Raw genomic sequence first — 7,493 nt, 5'->3', positions numbered from 1 at the left:
TCTCACTCAAAGCGAATTGGAGATCAGCTGTTCCGCTCAAATTCCAAATAATCGCATCAGTATTTAAATGCTGATTAATAATAATCGTTCTTTTTCTTTGCCACGATTTTATAATACAGAATAAAACTGGATTTTTATCACTTTCCATCATGTTTACTTATAAAATGTCAAATGAAAACAGCTTATTTTGTTTGCTTTTGAAGACGGTTACTTTGATGCCGATATAAAGCCGTAATTATAAACACTAGAGCGAAATGTGTACGGTGTCAATGCGCTTTCAATTAAGTCGATTATTCTGTGCGTATAAACGTAGTAAATGTATATTTTTAAATATCAAATGACTTTGTGTTTTAATCAAAATAGAAATTCAAAATCATATTTGAAAACGCATACATATTTTGGAATATAAAACAAACATTTTAGAATCTCATCTGAATATGAGAGTTTTCAATTATCAAACGATTGTTTTAAAAAGCGATTTGAAAATGTTCCTTTTAAAAACTAAATCATACATTTTAGAATATGAATTGAGGATGTTTTTTTCTCAAAACTAAAATAGATATTGTAGGTGCAAAACCTGGGTCAAAATAAAACGTTCCATACAAATTTGAAAACGTAAATTTCTCTGTGTAAAAGATAAATTTTTCTGTAACAGTACTGGTATTTTGTTTTCATTAATTAATTTTACACTATTTACATACCTTTTACTGCATTTTCTACTTCAGTCTCATTTAAGAAATCCTCAAACATTTCAGATGATACCTCGTCCAATGCCGCTGATTCTATTTGAGAGCATTGATAAAAGCATACACTTTAACCCTAGAACACACACCCGGGTACAAATGTATCCACTTTCAACTTTGAAGTGTTGTAACTTTTGAACCGCTATACCTCTATACCGCTTCGGATCTAGGAAGATTATTTAGTTTTGAGTTCAAATTCAAAATTTGAACCAGATCGGACCATTGGTTCAGGAGCTACAGCCTTCCAAACACATTATATACGTAAACACACACCCGGGATACGTTTGTACCCCAATAGTAAAAATCCTCATAATAATAAAAAAAAAAAAATTTTTTTAATTATTTTTTTATTTGAAAAATTAAAAATATTTATTTCACACATTATATTATTGACTCTTATTATAAAAATTATAAAAATGCATCTTATATCTAAGGAAAATCATGGCAAATAGAGCAATTTGTTGATGTGACCGAATGTTTATTTATTTATTTATTTATTTACCGACAATGAAACAAAGTTTCTTACAGACTACTAACAACAAGTACATACATTTTTATATAAAGATTACAAGTATGTTACATACTAAACTTATGAAATTAATATGCTAAGCATTTAAAACAAGTTTAAATATCTACAGATAATGAGCGAAAAAGATTTACAAAAGCTTCTGTGGTCATTGAAAAATCAATGACGATTGTTTGAGACAAAATATTAAATTCTCGCATAGATCTTGCAAGAGGAGCATTGCTGGCGAATTTAGTTTTGACCTTTTTGCAGTAAAAAGGGTAAGTGACTCGGAGGTTACGCCTAGGAACATTAAAAGTAATCCTTTCCATGAGAGAAGGGCAATCAAGAATACCTTGAATAATATTGAATATAAAACTCATCGACAACATAGACCTACGACTATCCAAAGATTGTAGGTCAATAAGCATGAGACGCGAAGCATACGAAGGGACAGGATCGTCGAATTTTAAGGTTCTTAGAGCGAATTTAAGAAACACCTTTTGAATACGTTCTATTCTTTTAATAGAAGCTTGGCTATAGGGCCTCCAAATAAAAACTGCGTACTCAAGACGCGAACGTACAAATGTTATATATAACATTTTCAGAGTGTAAGGGTCATAAAACTTAGTGGAATTCCGACGGATAAAACCAAGTACTGAGTCGGACTTTGCAATGATGAAGTCAACATGATTATTAAAGTTCAACTTCGGATCAAAGATAACCCCTAGATCTTTTACTTCAGTAACTTTGCGCAAGAAAGTATTTGAAATGCTATAGTTCGTAATACGAACATTCAAAATTTTAGCAAACGTCATCTTGAAGCATTTTTTAATATTTAAAGAGAGTCTATAACGTAGACACCACGAATGAACAGCGTCAATATCACGTTGAAACTTAGCTTCATCAGAAGTATCCCTGACTACCGCGAAAATTTTGAGATCATCTGCGTACAGTAAATAATTTGCAAATAAAAATCAACTACTTATGTCGTTGATGAAAAGAACAAACAGTAGAGGGCCTAGAACGCTTCCTTGCGGGACACCGGATGAAGCAATGAAAGGTTCTGACAAAACACCATCGATAGTAACAACACAGCGTCTATTAGAGAGGTATGATTGTATCCATTCCAAAAAGCAGGAATGGAAACCCATATGAGCAAGCTTATCAAGTAGTACGCTATGACAATCTTTGTCAAAGGCCTTCGAGAAGTCTGTATATACGCAGTCAACCTGGAATCCAGCTGAGAAAGCAATATGACAGTAATCTACAAATACAGCTAAATTCGTGGCTGTGGATCGCCCAGACACAAACCCATGTTGATTTTGGCAAATAAGAGATTTGGTTGCAAAATACAGTTTACCTTTTACAATGCACTCAAAAAGCTTAGAAATGGTAGAGAGCTTTGAGATGGGTCTATAATTGCGAACATCGTTTTTCTTACCAGATTTTATGATTGGGACTATGTGAGCAACTTTCCAATCATTAATGAAGGTTCCTGAAGCAAGAGATTTATTAAAAATAATTTTCAATGGTGCAATTAGAGCAGGGCATTTTTTTAAAAGGAGTGCCGACAGGCCATCAACATCGGTTTGAGAAGACGGCTTAAGTGTGGCAAGCCCTTTGGCAATGTCTTCTGAAGATAGGGTAAGAGAACCAAAATTAAGGTGTGAGAAATTTGAAGAAAAGCTTGATGAGGGGACATCATTTTCAGTAGTAAAATTAGACTTAAAAAAGTTAGCAAACAGATTAGCTACATCTTTGGGCCCTTCAGCGCACTGATCATCAAGAAAAACTGACCTTGGAATAAAAGAGCGTGATCTTTTTGATTTGATAAACGTCCAAAAATATTTCGGATTACTTTTAATACTCCACTCGGCGCCGCGAATGAATTTATTGTACAGATATTTATCTAGGCGATTGAACTCGACAGCAAAGTTTTTATATTTATAATAAAAATATATATTATTAGTGAGCAGAAAACGTTTGTGAAATTTGTTTCTTAGGTTTTTAAGCTTTTTTAATTCTTTTGTGTACCATGGAATACTATGTGGTCGCTTCTTTTTAATGGATATATTATTCATACAGAACTCATGCATAAATGCTTTGAAATTGGAAAAGCAATCATCGATACTTGAATTTGATATTAGAGCAGTCCAGTTGACATCTAATAATAAACTATTGAGATTCACAAAATCACAGGTATCATATTTGAAAATGATATTATCATTAGTATTTAGACAAGTCGGAAGGTATTCATATGACTCAACGCTTAGAGTGATGGCCTTATGATGTTTATCACATTGACTCATGGGCGACATGCACTCAGAAATAACGTAGTTAATATTGTCACTGACAAATATGAGATCTAAGATTTTGCCTAGCTCGTTAAAAAATAAATTGATTTGTTTCAAATTAACACTTAAAATACAATCTATGAGATAAGTCTCGTGAGAGGCTGTTACATTAGATGGCATGAGACAGGAGTTACAAGCATTATCAGTCCAGTGGACGTTACTCAAGTTAAAATCACCTAAAATACATAAGTTATCGTCTAATACATTGTTTTCGACTAGCGATGTGGTATTATCAGCATGCATTTTATAAAGTTCAAAGTCACTACTAGGAGGGATGTATGAAGCTACGATATAGAGCGATCCGCATCTGGAAGAGCCTTTTAGACAGACACATAGCTGATCAATCAAAGAGTCGTCATTTAATAGAGTTATTAAGCAGGCATGGTACTTGCGTTTCACAGCGATAAGAACGCCTTCACCTCTGCGAGAGCCAGTCTTGGCAGGATCTCGGTCCTTACGGAAGACATCGTAGGCGTTTAAATCGAAGAATTCACCATCGAAAAAATCAGAGTTTAACCACGTCTCGACTATGACAATAATATCAAAGTCCATTTGGGCGCTGAATGAGTTAACAATGTGGGATTTAGTTCTTAAACCGGAAATATTTTGAAAGTAGATCTTAAGACCAGAAGAAGCGGTAGAGGACGTAGGACGTTGTAAATTAGTAAAATCACTACCAGCTAGGTTTTGTCTGCTCCCAGCCCTGGCTTTTGGGAAAAAGGCTTGATTCTGACATGTTTAGGCCATAGTGACTCATTAAGGACCAAAGCGACATAATCTGTTGGTATGCCCAGTTTAAAGTTGAAAAACTTTCGCGCAGTATTTTCGTCTTCATCTTTTCTAAGAAGTTTGAAACACATTAGCTCCTCCACACTAATGTCAGTTTTCTGAGAGACGTATTTAATAATATCATCACTAGTAACAGAAGACGCGAAAGAGGATAAATGAAGCCAAGATTTGCGAACAGCGACATTGAGATCATTGTTGTTATTCGATCCAAATACAACACCTGACTTATTTTGCTTTCGGTTATTCACTTGTCTTCTCATAGAGTACGTTGGTTTGTTGTTGGTCCCATCACTCACATTCTTCACATTGTCATTTGATATTGAGTTTTTGTTATTCAGCGAGGTAGCGAGTGCTGTATCAATAATTTGTTGATTGCGAATGGGAGTAGGCAAAATAGGCGATAACCCATCAGCAGTGGCTTGATGCTCAGTAGCTCCAGCTAAAGCGACGCCAGCAGTAGCAGACTGCAAAGACGAGGCTACGGGATTCTCACTATCTGTAACAACAAGCATAGGTGCTGCCGCGCTATTGTCAGCTGTTTGTAGTTGGTTCGGCTGAGCGCGCTTAGGCTGAGATGATGTGGGAGAGGGTTCATTACCCTTTTTTTGCGAGCGCGTGACAATTGTGTTAGCACACTTTTCAACAATAGAGGGAGTGAGATTTGCACTAACACTATTAACACCCACCAAAACTTTTTTGATTTCACTCAAAGATGAATAGATTTCGTCAAGTTTGGATATGTAGAAAGGTAGAGTTTTTGTAACACAAATGTCACATCTATACAAAATGTTTGCATTTGATTTTAAAAGTTTTACACAGTTCGAGTTTAATTTTGCACATTTTAAATGCACTTGTTGGCAACAAATATTACAGGAGATACCGGTATCCTCCAAGAGTTTATTGTCACAAATTATGCAATTAGACATAGCAAAAGAAGAAGAAAATAAAAAGAGTTGTGCGAGCGAATTGAAACACGTCTGTACGCAACGAAGCACGTCGAAGAGTGTTCAAGACACATTGGCTTCTTACATTTGTCGCACAGCTTTCTGGTTTTTCTACGGCGTTTTTCCTCTTGTGCGTAACATAAATAGCAAGATCCGGACACAGGTTTTGGCGTGCGCGCTGCGGCAGATGTTGATGCTGCTGTTGACACCATTGATTCCACCGGTCGGTTGAAATATGCTTCAATAGCAATTTTAGTCGAAAAATTTCGCGTCACTTGACGATTTATGGCTCTGGCTTCAATAATGGGCATACAGAATGCTTCAGCCAAGCTGCGCAGGATCTGCTTACGCTTGTTGTTTGTTCTCCAAGGCAACATAGGGTTATTCAAATCGTAGACAATGTAGGCTGCAAGAGCTGTAATGTCCAACATGTTGAAGAACATCGCTAGTGGCCATCGTTTTGTTTGTCTTTGTGTTGGATATTCCGCAAACATTTGGTCCATTCGATCAACACCACCTTTGGTACGATTATAATATTCAATTATTTCAGGTTTCCCACTGTCAGCTATTTCAGCATCATTATGCATGGTCGAAAGCAAAATTACTGCTTTATTTTTTTTGGGAACATAAGAGCACATTGTCACATTATTTTTGAAGCCAAATGTCGTTGAACCAATTGTCCTGTTTTTGTTCTGCTTCATTTCTTGAGGAATATATGATTAGTTTTTGCGCAAAGTTCCAACGATCGTGAGTTTCCAGGTGAGAAGCAGTTCTGCAACTGGCAAGGTCGTAAACAAATTGTCCATTGTAATGTTTCGGCCACTTCCTTGGTATTTGGCAGACAAATCCTTCACCACTCGTTCGCCTTGGTTCGTTTCCCTACCAGTTTCTGCTTGGCCAGTATATATTTGTCCATGCAGTGGATATGCATTTGTGGCATCGCAAATCCACCAAACCTTGATACCATATTTAGCAGGTTTTGACGGTATGTACTGCGTAAACCGTGTGCGTCCACGGTAAGGAAATAATTGTTCATCAATCGTCAAGCATGAGCTGGGCTTGTAATGTGCAGCAAGATTATTGTTCATCATCGTCCACAACTCACTGATCGGTGCTGCTTTATCAGTTAGTAAGCGTGTTGCACGAGTGTTTTTATCGTCAAATCTTAGGAACCGCAATATCGAACAGAAACGGTTGACGGATAGTTTTTGACGCTCCATAAATCTCGAACATGTTCTCCATTGCTATGGTTCGCACCAGTCATAATAAGTATGCCAAAAAATGCATACAGCTCTGTTATTGACACAGGCGTCCATGACTTAGGAGTTGTGTTTGGATGCGCATTGTTGTAAGCATTATAAGTTTCTTTTGCTAACTTATTTGTGTGGCGCATAATTATATCAGCCATTTCAACGTTCATGAAACATTTGAATGTTTGCTCTATTGACAACATTTCAGTGCATCTAGCTGGTCCAGAACGTTCTCTTATAATATTTTGTCTGAGTACCTGACGACTTACATTTGGTTCTTTCATCCACTCAGTACCATCACGTGCAACAAATTTTTCGGTACTAGCAGGTAGTTCATTATTTTCTTCTACTTCTTCTTCTTCATCGTCTTCTTCATCATCCTCATAGTCCGCATAATCAGGTAATACTTCTGCGCCACTTTTCGAAACTTCAGCATCGCCATCAGCAATTTCAATGTCATTGATTTGAATTTCTTCTTCATCTTCTGAGTCAAAGTCATAGGGAGCGTCATCGTCACAAATTTCATCAAATAAAGATTGTATATATGATTCTCGCTGTTCCTCAGTTAGCCTGCATAATAAAAAAAATTAGTATATGTTTACATTGTTGCTTATTTTACATTTTTTACCTTCTATATGCTGCACTTGATAAATATTCGTTTCTTCTTGAAGTCATTTCGTATCCAGTTATTTATAGTTTCAGTTATATTTATTTTCACTTATATTTTCACTTCTTACACTTTTGAGCACCAAAACAATAATGAAAATATCAACAGGCAGCATTTATAACAACACCTCGTGTGAAAACAACCCTTGCAGCTGCATATAAAATACAAAAACCAGTTATACCAGTGTATTTGCTACCTACGTACCCATACCTTGCGCGACCTTTTTGCACATATCTTT

The sequence above is a fragment of the Rhagoletis pomonella genome, unplaced genomic scaffold (assembly GCF_013731165.1).
Source record: "Rhagoletis pomonella isolate Grant_MI unplaced genomic scaffold, Rhpom_1.0 Rhpom_scaffold_00202, whole genome shotgun sequence".
Classification (NCBI taxonomy): domain Eukaryota; kingdom Metazoa; phylum Arthropoda; class Insecta; order Diptera; family Tephritidae; genus Rhagoletis; species Rhagoletis pomonella.
This window is presented reverse-complemented; position numbering follows the sequence as displayed.